Consider the following 15,346-nt stretch of genomic DNA (forward strand, 5'->3'; position numbering starts at 1 on the left):
AACAATTGGCATACTTTTGTTTGTAATTTAGCCGTTGAAATACAGGTGCTAACCCAACATGTTAGAATTGCCAGTGAAGAAAAGTAAAGTTACCTTCAGGTTTTAGGAACCTCTCTTGCCAATCCTAAGAACTGCTTCATTTTTAGAAAAACAAACTCTTCTGATTATCTTTGACACGTTTTAAAGGATTAGGAAAAAGATAAAAAGCAGCTTACGGCCATACCTCTCTGGTTCCGCCCGATCTCGTCTGATCTCGGAAGCTAAGCAGAGCAGGGCCTGGTTAGTACCTGGATGGAAGACCGCCTGGGAATCCCAGGTGCCGTAAGCTTTTTCACTTCTCTCTGGAAGCCGCCGAGCGCCGCAGATTGTACACCTACAAATTACAAAAAGTATATCACATTGTCGAAGAGATGCATGTTTAGTGTTGTTTTAACGTTGGATATATAAGGAACTTAGACAATATCATCAAAATTGATTCCGTTTCATGGTTGCTAAATTAGTGTTGATCAACATTTAACAATTGGCATACTTTTGTTTGTAATTTAGCCGTTGAAATACAGGTGCTAACCCAACATGTTAGAATTGCCAGTGAAGAAAAGTAAAGTTACCTTCAGGTTTTAGGAACCTCTCTTGCCAATCCTAAGAACTGCTTCAATTTTAGAAAAAGAAACTCTTCTGATTATCTTTGACACGTTTTAAAGGATTAGGAAAAAGGTAAAAAGCAGCTTACGGCCATACCTCTCTGGTTCCGCCCGATCTCGTCTGATCTCGGAAGCTAAGCAGAGCAGGGCCTGGTTAGTACCTGGATGGAAGACCGCCTGGGAATCCCAGGTGCCGTAAGCTTTTTCACTTCTCTCTCCGAAAGCCGCCCAGCGCCGCAGATTGTACACCTACACAATTGTAAAAAGCATTTCACATTGTAGAAGAGATGCAATAGGAAGAAGATGAAAGGTGGCTTACGTCCATACCATCGTCAGGCCATTTGAGGTGGCGGGGACTGCAATGGCCATCCACCGATTGGCTGGGACTCCTGGGCGGGTCTTCTCTAGTCCATCCAATTTTCGGCATAGGATGTCACAGCCTTCTTTGCATACCCTTATTTAACCCACACAAAGATGCCAACGGCAGGCGTGACATAATTTTTTGACGCATTATAAAGGATTAGGAAAAAGATAAAAAGCAGCTTACGGCCATACCTCTCTGGTTCCGCCCGATCTCGTCTGATCTCGGAAGCTAAGCAGAGCAGGGCCTGGTTAGTACCTGGATGGAAGACCGCCTGGGAATCCCAGGTGCCGTAAGCTTTTTCACTTCTCTCTGGAAGCCGCCGAGCGCCGCAGATTGTACACCTACAAATTACAAAAAGTATATCACATTGTCGAAGAGATGCATGTTTAGTGTTGTTTTAACGTTGGATATATAAGGAACTTAGACAATATCATCAAAAATGATTCCGTTTCATGGTTGCTAAATTAGTGTTGATCAACATTTAACAATTGGCATACTTTTGTTTGTAATTTAGCCGTTCAAATACAGGTGCTAACCCAACATGTTAGAATTGCCAGTGAAGAAAAGTAAAGTTACCTTCAGGTTTTAGGAACCTCTCTTGCCAATCCTAAGAACTGCTTCAATTTTAGAAAAACAAACTCTTCTGATTATCTTTGACACGTTTTAAAGGATTAGGAAAAAGATAAAAAGCAGCTTACGGCCATACCTCTCTGGTTCCGCCCGATCTCGTCTGATCTCGGAAGCTAAGCAGAGCAGGGCCTGGTTAGTACCTGGATGGAAGACCGCCTGGGAATCCCAGGTGCCGTAAGCTTTTTCACTTCTCTCTCCGAAAGCCGCCCAGCGCCGCAGATTGTACACCTACACAATTGTAAAAAGCATTTCACATTGTAGAAGAGATGCAATAGGAAGAAGATGAAAGGTGGCTTACGTCCGTACCATCGTCAGGCCATTTGAGGTGGCGGGGACTGCAATGGCCATCCACCGATTGGCTGGGACTCCTGGGCGGGTCTTCTCTAGTCCATCCAATTTTCGGCATAGGATGTCACAGCCTTCTTTGCATACCCTTATTTAACCCACACAAAGATGCCAACGGCAGGCGTGACATAATTTTTTGACGCATTATAAAGGATTAGGAAAAAGATAAAGAGCAGCTTACGGCCATACCTCTCTGGTTCCGCCCGATCTCGTCTGATCTCGGAAGCTAAGCAGAGCAGGGCCTGGTTAGTACCTGGATGGAAGACCGCCTGGGAATCCCAGGTGCCGTAAGCTTTTTCACTTCTCTCTGGAAGCCGCCGAGCGCCGCAGATTGTACACCTACAAATTACAAAAAGTATATCACATTGTCGAAGAGATGCATGTTTAGTGTTGTTTTAACGTTGGATATATAAGGAACTTAGACAATATAATCAAAAATGATTCCGTTTCATGGTTGCTAAATTAGTGTTGATCAACATTTAACAATTGGCATACTTTTGTTTGTAATTTAGCCGTTGAAATACAGGTGCTAACCCAACATGTTAGAATTGCCAGTGAAGAAAAGTAAAGTTACCTTCAGGTTTTAGGAACCTCTCTTGCCAATCCTAAGAACTGCTTCAATTTTAGAAAAAGAAACTCTTCTGATTATCTTTGACACGTTTTAAAGGATTAGGAAAAAGGTAAAAAGCAGCTTACGGCCATACCTCTCTGGTTCCGCCCGATCTCGTCTGATCTCGGAAGCTAAGCAGAGCAGGGCCTGGTTAGTACCTGGATGGAAGACCGCCTGGGAATCCCAGGTGCCGTAAGCTTTTTCACTTCTCTCTCCGAAAGCCGCCCAGCGCCGCAGATTGTACACCTACACAATTGTAAAAAGCATTTCACATTGTAGAAGAGATGCAATAGGAAGAAGATGAAAGGTGGCTTACGTCCATACCATCGTCAGGCCATTTGAGGTGGCGGGGACTGCAATGGCCATCCACCGATTGGCTGGGACTCCTGGGCGGGTCTTCTCTAGTCCATCCAATTTTCGGCATAGGATGTCACAGCCTTCTTTGCATACCCTAATTTAACCCACACAAAGATGCCAACGGCAGGCGTGACATAATTTTTTGACGCATTATAAAGGATTAGGAAAAAGATAAAGAGCAGCTTACGGCCTTACCTCTCTGGTTCCGCCCGATCTCGTCTGATCTCGGAAGCTAAGCAGAGCAGGGCCTGGTTAGTACCTGGATGGAAGACCGCCTGGGAATCCCAGGTGCCGTAAGCTTTTTCACTTCTCTCTCCGAAAGCCGCCCAGCGCCGCAGATTGTACACCTACAAATTACAAAAAGTATATCACATTGTCGAAGAGATGCATGTTTAGTGTTGTTTTAACGTTGGATATATAAGGAACTTAGACAATATCATCTAAATTGATTCCGTTTCATGGTTGCTAAATTAGTGTTGATCAACATTTAACAATTGGCATACTTTTGTTTGTAATTTAGCCGTTGAAATACAGGTGCTAACCCAACATGTTAGAATTGCCAGTGAAGAAAAGTAAAGTTACCTTCAGGTTTTAGGAACCTCTCTTGCCAATCCTAAGAACTGCTTCAATTTTAGAAAAAGGAGCTCTTCTGATTATCTTTGACACGTTTTAAAGGATTAGGAAAAAGATAAAAAGCAGCTTACGGCCATACCTCTCTGGTTCCGCCCGATCTCGTCTGATCTCGGAAGCTAAGCAGAGCAGGGCCTGGTTAGTACCTGGATGGAAGACCGCCTGGGAATCCCAGGTGCCGTAAGCTTTTTCACTTCTCTCTGGAAGCCGCCGAGCGCCGCAGATTGTACACCTACAAATTACAAAAAGTATATCACATTGTCGAAGAGATGCATGTTTAGTGTTGTTTTAACGTTGGATATATAAGGAACTTAGACAATATCATCAAAATTGATTCCGTTTCATGGTTGCTAAATTAGTGTTGATCAACATTTAACAATTGGCATACTTTTGTTTGTAATTTAGCCGTTGAAATACAGGTGCTAACCCAACATGTTAGAATTGCCAGTGAAGAAAAGTAAAGTTACCTTCAGGTTTTAGGAACCTCTCTTGCCAATCCTAAGAACTGCTTCAATTTTAGAAAAAGAAACTCTTCTGATTATCTTTGACACGTTTTAAAGGATTAGGAAAAAGGTAAAAAGCAGCTTACGGCCATACCTCTCTGGTTCCGCCCGATCTCGTCTGATCTCGGAAGCTAAGCAGAGCAGGGCCTGGTTAGTACCTGGATGGAAGACCGCCTGGGAATCCCAGGTGCCGTAAGCTTTTTCACTTCTCTCTCCGAAAGCCGCCCAGCGCCGCAGATTGTACACCTACACAATTGTAAAAAGCATTTCACATTGTAGAAGAGATGCAATAGGAAGAAGATGAAAGGTGGCTTACGTCCATACCATCGTCAGGCCATTTGAGTTGGCGGGGACTGCAATGGCCATCCACCGATTGGCTGGGACTCCTGGGCGGGTCTTCTCTAGTCCATCCAATTTTCGGCATAGGATGTCACAGCCTTCTTTGCATACCCTAATTTAACCCACACAAAGATGCCAACGGCAGGCGTGACATAATTTTTTGACGCATTATAAAGGATTAGGAAAAAGATAAAGAGCAGCTTACGGCCTTACCTCTCTGGTTCCGCCCGATCTCGTCTGATCTCGGAAGCTAAGCAGAGCAGGGCCTGGTTAGTACCTGGATGGAAGACCGCCTGGGAATCCCAGGTGCCGTAAGCTTTTTCACTTCTCTCTCCGAAAGCCGCCCAGCGCCGCAGATTGTACACCTACAAATTACAAAAAGTATATCACATTGTCGAAGAGATGCATGTTTAGTGTTGTTTTAACGTTGGATATATAAGGAACTTAGACAATATCATCAAAATTGATTCCGTTTCATGGTTGCTAAATTAGTGTTGATCAACATTTAACAATTGGCATACTTTTGTTTGTAATTTAGCCGTTGAAATACAGGTGCTAACCCAACATGTTAGAATTGCCAGTGAAGAAAAGTAAAGTTACCTTCAGGTTTTAGGAACCTCTCTTGCCAATCCTAAGAACTGCTTCAATTTTAGAAAAACAAACTCTTCTGATTATCTTTGACACGTTTTAAAGGATTAGGAAAAAGATAAAAAGCAGCTTACGGCCATACCTCTCTGGTTCCGCCCGATCTCGTCTGATCTCGGAAGCTAAGCAGAGCAGGGCCTGGTTAGTACCTGGATGGAAGACCGCCTGGGAATCCCAGGTGCCGTAAGCTTTTTCACTTCTCTCTGGAAGCCGCCGAGCGCCGCAGATTGTACACCTACAAATTACAAAAAGTATATCACATTGTCGAAGAGATGCATGTTTAGTGTTGTTTTAACGTTGGATATATAAGGAACTTAGACAATATCATCAAAATTGATTCCGTTTCATGGTTGCTAAATTAGTGTTGATCAACATTTAACAATTGGCATACTTTTGTTTGTAATTTAGCCGTTGAAATACAGGTGCTAACCCAACATGTTAGAATTGCCAGTGAAGAAAAGTAAAGTTACCTTCAGGTTTTAGGAACCTCTCTTGCCAATCCTAAGAACTGCTTCAATTTTAGAAAAAGAAACTCTTCTGATTATCTTTGACACGTTTTAAAGGATTAGGAAAAAGGTAAAAAGCAGCTTACGGCCATACCTCTCTGGTTCCGCCCGATCTCGTCTGATCTCGGAAGCTAAGCAGAGCAGGGCCTGGTTAGTACCTGGATGGAAGACCGCCTGGGAATCCCAGGTGCCGTAAGCTTTTTCACTTCTCTCTCCGAAAGCCGCCCAGCGCCGCAGATTGTACACCTACACAATTGTAAAAAGCATTTCACATTGTAGAAGAGATGCAATAGGAAGAAGATGAAAGGTGGCTTACGTCCATACCATCGTCAGGCCATTTGAGTTGGCGGGGACTGCAATGGCCATCCACCGATTGGCTGGGACTCCTGGGCGGGTCTTCTCTAGTCCATCCAATTTTCGGCATAGGATGTCACAGCCTTCTTTGCATACCCTAATTTAACCCACACAAAGATGCCAACGGCAGGCGTGACATAATTTTTTGACGCATTATAAAGGATTAGGAAAAAGATAAAGAGCAGCTTACGGCCTTACCTCTCTGGTTCCGCCCGATCTCGTCTGATCTCGGAAGCTAAGCAGAGCAGGGCCTGGTTAGTACCTGGATGGAAGACCGCCTGGGAATCCCAGGTGCCGTAAGCTTTTTCACTTCTCTCTCCGAAAGCCGCCCAGCGCCGCAGATTGTACACCTACAAATTACAAAAAGTATATCACATTGTCGAAGAGATGCATGTTTAGTGTTGTTTTAACGTTGGATATATAAGGAACTTAGACAATATCATCAAAATTGATTCCGTTTCATGGTTGCTAAATTAGTGTTGATCAACATTTAACAATTGGCATACTTTTGTTTGTAATTTAGCCGTTGAAATACAGGTGCTAACCCAACATGTTAGAATTGCCAGTGAAGAAAAGTAAAGTTACCTTCAGGTTTTAGGAACCTCTCTTGCCAATCCTAAGAACTGCTTCAATTTTAGAAAAACAAACTCTTCTGATTATCTTTGACACGTTTTAAAGGATTAGGAAAAAGATAAAAAGCAGCTTACGGCCATACCTCTCTGGTTCCGCCCGATCTCGTCTGATCTCGGAAGCTAAGCAGAGCAGGGCCTGGTTAGTACCTGGATGGAAGACCGCCTGGGAATCCCAGGTGCCGTAAGCTTTTTCACTTCTCTCTGGAAGCCGCCGAGCGCCGCAGATTGTACACCTACAAATTACAAAAAGTATATCACATTGTCGAAGAGATGCATGTTTAGTGTTGTTTTAACGTTGGATATATAAGGAACTTAGACAATATCATCAAAATTGATTCCGTTTCATGGTTGCTAAATTAGTGTTGATCAACATTTAACAATTGGCATACTTTTGTTTGTAATTTAGCCGTTGAAATACAGGTGCTAACCCAACATGTTAGAATTGCCAGTGAAGAAAAGTAAAGTTACCTTCAGGTTTTAGGAACCTCTCTTGCCAATCCTAAGAACTGCTTCAATTTTAGAAAAAGAAACTCTTCTGATTATCTTTGACACGTTTTAAAGGATTAGGAAAAAGGTAAAAAGCAGCTTACGGCCATACCTCTCTGGTTCCGCCCGATCTCGTCTGATCTCGGAAGCTAAGCAGAGCAGGGCCTGGTTAGTACCTGGATGGAAGACCGCCTGGGAATCCCAGGTGCCGTAAGCTTTTTCACTTCTCTCTCCGAAAGCCGCCCAGCGCCGCAGATTGTACACCTACACAATTGTAAAAAGCATTTCACATTGTAGAAGAGATGCAATAGGAAGAAGATGAAAGGTGGCTTACGTCCATACCATCGTCAGGCCATTTGAGGTGGCGGGGACTGCAATGGCCATCCACCGATTGGCTGGGACTCCTGGGCGGGTCTTCTCTAGTCCATCCAATTTTCGGCATAGGATGTCACAGCCTTCTTTGCATACCCTTATTTAACCCACACAAAGATGCCAACGGCAGGCGTGACATAATTTTTTGACGCATTATAAAGGATTAGGAAAAAGATAAAAAGCAGCTTACGGCCATACCTCTCTGGTTCCGCCCGATCTCGTCTGATCTCGGAAGCTAAGCAGAGCAGGGCCTGGTTAGTACCTGGATGGAAGACCGCCTGGGAATCCCAGGTGCCGTAAGCTTTTTCACTTCTCTCTGGAAGCCGCCGAGCGCCGCAGATTGTACACCTACAAATTACAAAAAGTATATCACATTGTCGAAGAGATGCATGTTTAGTGTTGTTTTAACGTTGGATATATAAGGAACTTAGACAATATCATCAAAAATGATTCCGTTTCATGGTTGCTAAATTAGTGTTGATCAACATTTAACAATTGGCATACTTTTGTTTGTAATTTAGCCGTTCAAATACAGGTGCTAACCCAACATGTTAGAATTGCCAGTGAAGAAAAGTAAAGTTACCTTCAGGTTTTAGGAACCTCTCTTGCCAATCCTAAGAACTGCTTCAATTTTAGAAAAACAAACTCTTCTGATTATCTTTGACACGTTTTAAAGGATTAGGAAAAAGATAAAAAGCAGCTTACGGCCATACCTCTCTGGTTCCGCCCGATCTCGTCTGATCTCGGAAGCTAAGCAGAGCAGGGCCTGGTTAGTACCTGGATGGAAGACCGCCTGGGAATCCCAGGTGCCGTAAGCTTTTTCACTTCTCTCTCCGAAAGCCGCCCAGCGCCGCAGATTGTACACCTACACAATTGTAAAAAGCATTTCACATTGTAGAAGAGATGCAATAGGAAGAAGATGAAAGGTGGCTTACGTCCGTACCATCGTCAGGCCATTTGAGGTGGCGGGGACTGCAATGGCCATCCACCGATTGGCTGGGACTCCTGGGCGGGTCTTCTCTAGTCCATCCAATTTTCGGCATAGGATGTCACAGCCTTCTTTGCATACCCTTATTTAACCCACACAAAGATGCCAACGGCAGGCGTGACATAATTTTTTGACGCATTATAAAGGATTAGGAAAAAGATAAAGAGCAGCTTACGGCCATACCTCTCTGGTTCCGCCCGATCTCGTCTGATCTCGGAAGCTAAGCAGAGCAGGGCCTGGTTAGTACCTGGATGGAAGACCGCCTGGGAATCCCAGGTGCCGTAAGCTTTTTCACTTCTCTCTGGAAGCCGCCGAGCGCCGCAGATTGTACACCTACAAATTACAAAAAGTATATCACATTGTCGAAGAGATGCATGTTTAGTGTTGTTTTAACGTTGGATATATAAGGAACTTAGACAATATAATCAAAAATGATTCCGTTTCATGGTTGCTAAATTAGTGTTGATCAACATTTAACAATTGGCATACTTTTGTTTGTAATTTAGCCGTTGAAATACAGGTGCTAACCCAACATGTTAGAATTGCCAGTGAAGAAAAGTTAAGTTACCTTCAGGTTTTAGGAACTTCTCTTGCCAATCCTAAGAACTGCTTCAATTTTAGAAAAAGGAGCTCTTCTGATTATCTTTGACACGTTTTAAAGGATTAGGAAAAAGATAAAAAGCAGCTTACGGCCATACCTCTCTGGTTCCGCCCGATCTCGTCTGATCTCGGAAGCTAAGCAGAGCAGGGCCTGGTTAGTACCTGGATGGAAGACCGCCTGGGAATCCCAGGTGCCGTAAGCTTTTTCACTTCTCTCTGGAAGCCGCCGAGCGCCGCAGATTGTACACCTACAAATTACAAAAAGTATATCACATTGTCGAAGAGATGCATGTTTAGTGTTGTTTTAACGTTGGATATATAAGGAACTTAGACAATATCATCTAAATTGATTCCGTTTCATGGTTGCTAAATTAGTGTTGATCAACATTTAACAATTGGCATACTTTTGTTTGTAATTTAGCCGTTGAAATACAGGTGCTAACCCAACATGTTAGAATTGCCAGTGAAGAAAAGTAAAGTTACCTTCAGGTTTTAGGAACCTCTCTTGCCAATCCTAAGAACTGCTTCAATTTTAGAAAAAGGAGCTCTTCTGATTATCTTTGACACGTTTTAAAGGATTAGGAAAAAGATAAAAAGCAGCTTACGGCCATACCTCTCTGGTTCCGCCCGATCTCGTCTGATCTCGGAAGCTAAGCAGAGCAGGGCCTGGTTAGTACCTGGATGGAAGACCGCCTGGGAATCCCAGGTGCCGTAAGCTTTTTCACTTCTCTCTGGAAGCCGCCGAGCGCCGCAGATTGTACACCTACAAATTACAAAAAGTATATCACATTGTCGAAGAGATGCATGTTTAGTGTTGTTTTAACGTTGGATATATAAGGAACTTAGACAATATCATCAAAATTGATTCCGTTTCATGGTTGCTAAATTAGTGTTGATCAACATTTAACAATTGGCATACTTTTGTTTGTAATTTAGCCGTTGAAATACAGGTGCTAACCCAACATGTTAGAATTGCCAGTCAAGAAAAGTAAAGTTACCTTCAGGTTTTAGGAACCTCTCTTGCCAATCCTAAGAACTGCTTCAATTTTAGAAAAAGAAACTCTTCTGATTATCTTTGACACGTTTTAAAGGATTAGGAAAAAGGTAAAAAGCAGCTTACGGCCATACCTCTCTGGTTCCGCCCGATCTCGTCTGATCTCGGAAGCTAAGCAGAGCAGGGCCTGGTTAGTACCTGGATGGAAGACCGCCTGGGAATCCCAGGTGCCGTAAGCTTTTTCACTTCTCTCTCCGAAAGCCGCCCAGCGCCGCAGATTGTACACCTACACAATTGTAAAAAGCATTTCACATTGTAGAAGAGATGCAATAGGAAGAAGATGAAAGGTGGCTTACGTCCATACCATCGTCAGGCCATTTGAGGTGGCGGGGACTGCAATGGCCATCCACCGATTGGCTGGGACTCCTGGGCGGGTCTTCTCTAGTCCATCCAATTTTCGGCATAGGATGTCACAGCCTTCTTTGCATACCCTAATTTAACCCACACAAAGATGCCAACGGCAGGCGTGACATAATTTTTTGACGCATTATAAAGGATTAGGAAAAAGATAAAGAGCAGCTTACGGCCTTACCTCTCTGGTTCCGCCCGATCTCGTCTGATCTCGGAAGCTAAGCAGAGCAGGGCCTGGTTAGTACCTGGATGGAAGACCGCCTGGGAATCCCAGGTGCCGTAAGCTTTTTCACTTCTCTCTCCGAAAGCCGCCCAGCGCCGCAGATTGTACACCTACAAATTACAAAAAGTATATCACATTGTCGAAGAGATGCATGTTTAGTGTTGTTTTAACGTTGGATATATAAGGAACTTAGACAATATCATCTAAATTGATTCCGTTTCATGGTTGCTAAATTAGTGTTGATCAACATTTAACAATTGGCATACTTTTGTTTGTAATTTAGCCGTTGAAATACAGGTGCTAACCCAACATGTTAGAATTGCCAGTGAAGAAAAGTAAAGTTACCTTCAGGTTTTAGGAACCTCTCTTGCCAATCCTAAGAACTGCTTCAATTTTAGAAAAAGGAGCTCTTCTGATTATCTTTGACACGTTTTAAAGGATTAGGAAAAAGATAAAAAGCAGCTTACGGCCATACCTCTCTGGTTCCGCCCGATCTCGTCTGATCTCGGAAGCTAAGCAGAGCAGGGCCTGGTTAGTACCTGGATGGAAGACCGCCTGGGAATCCCAGGTGTCGTAAGCTTTTTCACTTCTCTCTGGAAGCCGCCGAGCGCCGCAGATTGTACACCTACAAATTACAAAAAGTATATCACATTGTCGAAGAGATGCATGTTTAGTGTTGTTTTAACGTTGGATATATAAGGAACTTAGACAATATAATCAAAAATGATTCCGTTTCATGGTTGCTAAATTAGTGTTGATCAACATTTAACAATTGGCATACTTTTGTTTGTAATTTAGCCGTTGAAATACAGGTGCTAACCCAACATGTTAGAATTGCCAGTGAAGAAAAGTTAAGTTACCTTCAGGTTTTAGGAACTTCTCTTGCCAATCCTAAGAACTGCTTCAATTTTAGAAAAAGGAGCTCTTCTGATTATCTTTGACACGTTTTAAAGGATTAGGAAAAAGATAAAAAGCAGCTTACGGCCATACCTCTCTGGTTCCGCCCGATCTCGTCTGATCTCGGAAGCTAAGCAGAGCAGGGCCTGGTTAGTACCTGGATGGAAGACCGCCTGGGAATCCCAGGTGCCGTAAGCTTTTTCACTTCTCTCTGGAAGCCGCCGAGCGCCGCAGATTGTACACCTACAAATTACAAAAAGTATATCACATTGTCGAAGAGATGCATGTTTAGTGTTGTTTTAACGTTGGATATATAAGGAACTTAGACAATATCATCAAAATTGATTCCGTTTCATGGTTGCTAAATTAGTGTTGATCAACATTTAACAATTGGCATACTTTTGTTTGTAATTTAGCCGTTGAAATACAGGTGCTACCCCAACATGTTAGAATTGCCAGTGAAGAAAAGTAAAGTTACCTTCAGGTTTTAGGAACCTCTCTTGCCAATCCTAAGAACTGCTTCAATTTTAGAAAAAGGAGCTCTTCTGATTATCTTTGACACGTTTTAAAGGATTAGGAAAAAGATAAAAAGCAGCTTACGGCCATACCTCTCTGGTTCCGCCCGATCTCGTCTGATCTCGGAAGCTAAGCAGAGCAGGGCCTGGTTAGTACCTGGATGGAAGACCGCCTGGGAATCCCAGGTGCCGTAAGCTTTTTCACTTCTCTCTCCGAAAGCCGCCCAGCGCCGCAGATTGTACACCTACACAATTGTAAAAAGCATTTCACATTGTAGAAGAGATGCAATAGGAAGAAGATGAAAGGTGGCTTACGTCCATACCATCGTCAGGCCATTTGAGGTGGCGGGGACTGCAATGGCCATCCACCGATTGGCTGGGACTCCTGGGCGGGTCTTCTCTAGTCCATCCAATTTTCGGCATAGGATGTCACAGCCTTCTTTGCATACCCTTATTTAACCCACACAAAGATGCCAACGGCAGGCGTGACATAATTTTTTGACGCATTATAAAGGATTAGGAAAAAGATAAAGAGCAGCTTACGGCCATACCTCTCTGGTTCCGCCCGATCTCGTCTGATCTCGGAAGCTAAGCAGAGCAGGGCCTGGTTAGTACCTGGATGGAAGACCGCCTGGGAATCCCAGGTGCCGTAAGCTTTTTCACTTCTCTCTCCGAAAGCCGCCCAGCGCCGCAGATTGTACACCTACACAATTGTAAAAAGCATTTTACATTGTAGAAGAGATGCAATAGGAAGAAGATGAAAGGTGGCTTACGTCCATACCATCGTCAGGCCATTTGAGGTGGCGGGGACTGCAATGGCCATCCACCGATTGGCTGGGACTCCTGGGCGGGTCTTCTCTAGTCCATCCAATTTTCGGCATAGGATGTCACAGCCTTCTTTGCATACCCTTATTTAACCCACACAAAGATGCCAACGGCAGGCGTGACATAATTTTTTGACGCATTATAAAGGATTAGGAAAAAGATAAAGAGCAGCTTACGGCCATACCTCTCTGGTTCCGCCCGATCTCGTCTGATCTCGGAAGCTAAGCAGAGCAGGGCCTGGTTAGTACCTGGATGGAAGACCGCCTGGGAATCCCAGGTGCCGTAAGCTTTTTCACTTCTCTCCGGAAGCCGCCGAGCGCCGCAGATTGTACACCTACAAATTACAAAAAGTATATCACATTGTCGAAGAGATGCATGTTTAGTGTTGTTTTAACGTTGGGTATATAAGGAACTTAGACAATATCATCAAAAATGATTCCGTTTCATGGTTGCTAAATTAGTGTTGATCAACATTTAACAATTGGCATACTTTTGTTTGTAATTTAGCCGTTGAAATACAGGTGCTAACCCAACATGTTAGAATTGCCAGTGAAGAAAAGTAAAGTTACCTTCAGGTTTTAGGAACCTCTCTTACCAATCCTAAGAACTGCTTCAATTTTAGAAAAAGAAACTCTTCTGATTATCTTTGACACGTTTTAAAGGATTAGGAAAAAAGATAAAAAGCAGCTTACGGCCATACCTCTCTGGTTCCGCCCGATCTCGTCTGATCTCGGAAGCTAAGCAGAGCAGGGCCTGGTTAGTACCTGGATGGAAGACCGCCTGGGAATCCCATGTGCCGTAAGCTTTTTCACTTCTCTCTCCGAAAGCCGCCCAGCGCCGCAGATTGTACACCTACACAATTGTAAAAAGCATTTCACATTGTAGAAGAGATGCAATAGGAAGAAGATGAAAGGTGGCTTACGTCCATACCATCGTCAGGCCATTTGAGGTGGCGGGGACTGCAATGGCCATCCACCGATTGGCTGGGACTCCTGGGCGAGTCTTCTCTAGTCCATCCAATTTTCGGCATAGGATGTCACAGCCTTCTTTGCATACCCTTATTTAACCCACACAAAGATGCCAACGGCAGGCGTGACATAATTTTTTGACGCATTATAAAGGATTAGGAAAAAGATAAAGAGCAGCTTACGGCCATACCTCTCTGGTTCCGCCCGATCTCGTCTGATCTCGGAAGCTAAGCAGAGCAGGGCCTGGTTAGTACCTGGATGGAAGACCGCCTGGGAATCCCAGGTGCCGTAAGCTTTTTCACTTCTCTCTGGAAGCCGCCGAGCGCCGCAGATTGTACACCTACAAATTACAAAAAGTATATCACATTGTCGAAGAGATGCATGTTTAGTGTTGTTTTAACGTTGGATATATAAGGAACTTAGACAATATCATCAAAAATGATTCCGTTTCATGGTTGCTAAATTAGTGTTGATCAACATTTAACAATTGGCATACTTTTGTTTGTAATTTAGCCGTTCAAATACAGGTGCTAACCCAACATGTTAGAATTGCCAGTGAAGAAAAGTAAAGTTACCTTCAGGTTTTAGGAACCTCTCTTGCCAATCCTAAGAACTGCTTCAATTTTAGAAAAACAAACTCTTCTGATTATCTTTGACACGTTTTAAAGGATTAGGAAAAAGATAAAAAGCAGCTTACGGCCATACCTCTCTGTTTCCGCCCGATCTCGTCTGATCTCGGAAGCTAAGCAGAGCAGGGCCTGGTTAGTACCTGGATGGAAGACCGCCTGGGAATCCCAGGTGCCGTAAGCTTTTTCACTTCTCTCTCCGAAAGCCGCCCAGCGCCGCAGATTGTACACCTACACAATTGTAAAAAGCATTTCACATTGTAGAAGAGATGCAATAGGAAGAAGATGAAAGGTGGCTTACGTCCATACCATCGTCAGGCCATTTGAGGTGGCGGGGACTGCAATGGCCATCCACCGATTGGCTGGGACTCCTGGGCGGGTCTTCTCTAGTCCATCCAATTTTCGGCATAGGATGTCACAGCCTTCTTTGCATACCCTAATTTAACCCACACAAAGATGCCAACGGCAGGCGTGACATAATTTTTTGACGCATTATAAAGGATTAGGAAAAAGATAAAGAGCAGCTTACGGCCTTACCTCTCTGGTTCCGCCCGATCTCGTCTGATCTCGGAAGCTAAGCAGAGCAGGGCCTGGTTAGTACCTGGATGGAAGACCGCCTGGGAATCCCAGGTGCCGTAAGCTTTTTCACTTCTCTCTGGAAGCCGCCGAGCGCCGCAGATTGTACACCTACAAATTACAAAAAGTATATCACATTGTGGAAGAGATGCATGTTTAGTGTTGTTTTAACGTTGGATATATAAGGAACTTAGACAATATCATCAAAAATGATTCCGTTTCATGGTTGCTAAATTAGTGTTGATCAACATTTAACAATTGGCATACTTTTGTTTGTAATTTAGCCGTTCAAATACAGGTGCTAACCCA

General features: G+C 43.7%; 31 non-coding genes across 31 annotated transcripts; all 31 read left to right on the forward strand.

Annotated features, from left to right (window-relative positions):
• The first annotated feature begins 209 nt into the window (after positions 1-209).
• On the forward strand, positions 210-328 carry LOC134119404 (5S ribosomal RNA). The gene has a single exon (XR_009950957.1). It is a non-coding gene; the product is annotated as a 5S ribosomal RNA (ribosomal RNA).
• A 396-nt stretch (positions 329-724) lies between these two features.
• On the forward strand, positions 725-843 carry LOC134119405 (5S ribosomal RNA). The gene has a single exon (XR_009950958.1). It is a non-coding gene; the product is annotated as a 5S ribosomal RNA (ribosomal RNA).
• A 339-nt stretch (positions 844-1,182) lies between these two features.
• LOC134119406 (5S ribosomal RNA) lies at positions 1,183-1,301 on the forward strand. The gene has a single exon (XR_009950959.1). It is a non-coding gene; the product is annotated as a 5S ribosomal RNA (ribosomal RNA).
• Positions 1,302-1,697: 396 nt separating this feature from the next.
• Positions 1,698-1,816, forward strand: LOC134119407 (5S ribosomal RNA). Its single transcript, XR_009950960.1, has one exon. It is a non-coding gene; the product is annotated as a 5S ribosomal RNA (ribosomal RNA).
• A 339-nt stretch (positions 1,817-2,155) lies between these two features.
• LOC134119409 (5S ribosomal RNA) lies at positions 2,156-2,274 on the forward strand. Its single transcript, XR_009950962.1, has one exon. It is a non-coding gene; the product is annotated as a 5S ribosomal RNA (ribosomal RNA).
• Positions 2,275-2,670: 396 nt separating this feature from the next.
• On the forward strand, positions 2,671-2,789 carry LOC134119410 (5S ribosomal RNA). Its single transcript, XR_009950963.1, has one exon. It is a non-coding gene; the product is annotated as a 5S ribosomal RNA (ribosomal RNA).
• A 339-nt stretch (positions 2,790-3,128) lies between these two features.
• Positions 3,129-3,247, forward strand: LOC134118764 (5S ribosomal RNA). The gene has a single exon (XR_009950325.1). It is a non-coding gene; the product is annotated as a 5S ribosomal RNA (ribosomal RNA).
• A 398-nt stretch (positions 3,248-3,645) lies between these two features.
• LOC134119411 (5S ribosomal RNA) lies at positions 3,646-3,764 on the forward strand. Its single transcript, XR_009950964.1, has one exon. It is a non-coding gene; the product is annotated as a 5S ribosomal RNA (ribosomal RNA).
• Positions 3,765-4,160: 396 nt separating this feature from the next.
• LOC134119412 (5S ribosomal RNA) lies at positions 4,161-4,279 on the forward strand. The gene has a single exon (XR_009950965.1). It is a non-coding gene; the product is annotated as a 5S ribosomal RNA (ribosomal RNA).
• Positions 4,280-4,618: 339 nt separating this feature from the next.
• Positions 4,619-4,737, forward strand: LOC134118765 (5S ribosomal RNA). Its single transcript, XR_009950326.1, has one exon. It is a non-coding gene; the product is annotated as a 5S ribosomal RNA (ribosomal RNA).
• Positions 4,738-5,135: 398 nt separating this feature from the next.
• LOC134119413 (5S ribosomal RNA) lies at positions 5,136-5,254 on the forward strand. The gene has a single exon (XR_009950966.1). It is a non-coding gene; the product is annotated as a 5S ribosomal RNA (ribosomal RNA).
• A 396-nt stretch (positions 5,255-5,650) lies between these two features.
• Positions 5,651-5,769, forward strand: LOC134119415 (5S ribosomal RNA). Its single transcript, XR_009950968.1, has one exon. It is a non-coding gene; the product is annotated as a 5S ribosomal RNA (ribosomal RNA).
• A 339-nt stretch (positions 5,770-6,108) lies between these two features.
• On the forward strand, positions 6,109-6,227 carry LOC134118766 (5S ribosomal RNA). Its single transcript, XR_009950327.1, has one exon. It is a non-coding gene; the product is annotated as a 5S ribosomal RNA (ribosomal RNA).
• Positions 6,228-6,625: 398 nt separating this feature from the next.
• LOC134119416 (5S ribosomal RNA) lies at positions 6,626-6,744 on the forward strand. The gene has a single exon (XR_009950969.1). It is a non-coding gene; the product is annotated as a 5S ribosomal RNA (ribosomal RNA).
• A 396-nt stretch (positions 6,745-7,140) lies between these two features.
• LOC134119417 (5S ribosomal RNA) lies at positions 7,141-7,259 on the forward strand. Its single transcript, XR_009950970.1, has one exon. It is a non-coding gene; the product is annotated as a 5S ribosomal RNA (ribosomal RNA).
• A 339-nt stretch (positions 7,260-7,598) lies between these two features.
• LOC134119418 (5S ribosomal RNA) lies at positions 7,599-7,717 on the forward strand. The gene has a single exon (XR_009950971.1). It is a non-coding gene; the product is annotated as a 5S ribosomal RNA (ribosomal RNA).
• Positions 7,718-8,113: 396 nt separating this feature from the next.
• On the forward strand, positions 8,114-8,232 carry LOC134119419 (5S ribosomal RNA). The gene has a single exon (XR_009950972.1). It is a non-coding gene; the product is annotated as a 5S ribosomal RNA (ribosomal RNA).
• Positions 8,233-8,571: 339 nt separating this feature from the next.
• On the forward strand, positions 8,572-8,690 carry LOC134119420 (5S ribosomal RNA). The gene has a single exon (XR_009950973.1). It is a non-coding gene; the product is annotated as a 5S ribosomal RNA (ribosomal RNA).
• A 396-nt stretch (positions 8,691-9,086) lies between these two features.
• LOC134119421 (5S ribosomal RNA) lies at positions 9,087-9,205 on the forward strand. The gene has a single exon (XR_009950974.1). It is a non-coding gene; the product is annotated as a 5S ribosomal RNA (ribosomal RNA).
• A 396-nt stretch (positions 9,206-9,601) lies between these two features.
• Positions 9,602-9,720, forward strand: LOC134119422 (5S ribosomal RNA). Its single transcript, XR_009950975.1, has one exon. It is a non-coding gene; the product is annotated as a 5S ribosomal RNA (ribosomal RNA).
• A 396-nt stretch (positions 9,721-10,116) lies between these two features.
• Positions 10,117-10,235, forward strand: LOC134119423 (5S ribosomal RNA). Its single transcript, XR_009950976.1, has one exon. It is a non-coding gene; the product is annotated as a 5S ribosomal RNA (ribosomal RNA).
• Positions 10,236-10,574: 339 nt separating this feature from the next.
• Positions 10,575-10,693, forward strand: LOC134118767 (5S ribosomal RNA). The gene has a single exon (XR_009950328.1). It is a non-coding gene; the product is annotated as a 5S ribosomal RNA (ribosomal RNA).
• A 398-nt stretch (positions 10,694-11,091) lies between these two features.
• On the forward strand, positions 11,092-11,210 carry LOC134118694 (5S ribosomal RNA). The gene has a single exon (XR_009950255.1). It is a non-coding gene; the product is annotated as a 5S ribosomal RNA (ribosomal RNA).
• Positions 11,211-11,606: 396 nt separating this feature from the next.
• Positions 11,607-11,725, forward strand: LOC134119424 (5S ribosomal RNA). The gene has a single exon (XR_009950977.1). It is a non-coding gene; the product is annotated as a 5S ribosomal RNA (ribosomal RNA).
• Positions 11,726-12,121: 396 nt separating this feature from the next.
• LOC134119426 (5S ribosomal RNA) lies at positions 12,122-12,240 on the forward strand. The gene has a single exon (XR_009950979.1). It is a non-coding gene; the product is annotated as a 5S ribosomal RNA (ribosomal RNA).
• A 339-nt stretch (positions 12,241-12,579) lies between these two features.
• LOC134119427 (5S ribosomal RNA) lies at positions 12,580-12,698 on the forward strand. Its single transcript, XR_009950980.1, has one exon. It is a non-coding gene; the product is annotated as a 5S ribosomal RNA (ribosomal RNA).
• Positions 12,699-13,037: 339 nt separating this feature from the next.
• Positions 13,038-13,156, forward strand: LOC134119428 (5S ribosomal RNA). Its single transcript, XR_009950981.1, has one exon. It is a non-coding gene; the product is annotated as a 5S ribosomal RNA (ribosomal RNA).
• A 397-nt stretch (positions 13,157-13,553) lies between these two features.
• On the forward strand, positions 13,554-13,672 carry LOC134119062 (5S ribosomal RNA). Its single transcript, XR_009950623.1, has one exon. It is a non-coding gene; the product is annotated as a 5S ribosomal RNA (ribosomal RNA).
• A 339-nt stretch (positions 13,673-14,011) lies between these two features.
• Positions 14,012-14,130, forward strand: LOC134119429 (5S ribosomal RNA). The gene has a single exon (XR_009950982.1). It is a non-coding gene; the product is annotated as a 5S ribosomal RNA (ribosomal RNA).
• Positions 14,131-14,526: 396 nt separating this feature from the next.
• On the forward strand, positions 14,527-14,645 carry LOC134118645 (5S ribosomal RNA). The gene has a single exon (XR_009950205.1). It is a non-coding gene; the product is annotated as a 5S ribosomal RNA (ribosomal RNA).
• Positions 14,646-14,984: 339 nt separating this feature from the next.
• Positions 14,985-15,103, forward strand: LOC134118768 (5S ribosomal RNA). The gene has a single exon (XR_009950329.1). It is a non-coding gene; the product is annotated as a 5S ribosomal RNA (ribosomal RNA).
• Positions 15,104-15,346: the final 243 nt, after the last annotated feature.

The sequence above is a fragment of the Pungitius pungitius genome, unplaced genomic scaffold (assembly GCF_949316345.1).
Source record: "Pungitius pungitius unplaced genomic scaffold, fPunPun2.1 scaffold_24, whole genome shotgun sequence".
NCBI lineage: Eukaryota > Metazoa > Chordata > Actinopteri > Perciformes > Gasterosteidae > Pungitius > Pungitius pungitius.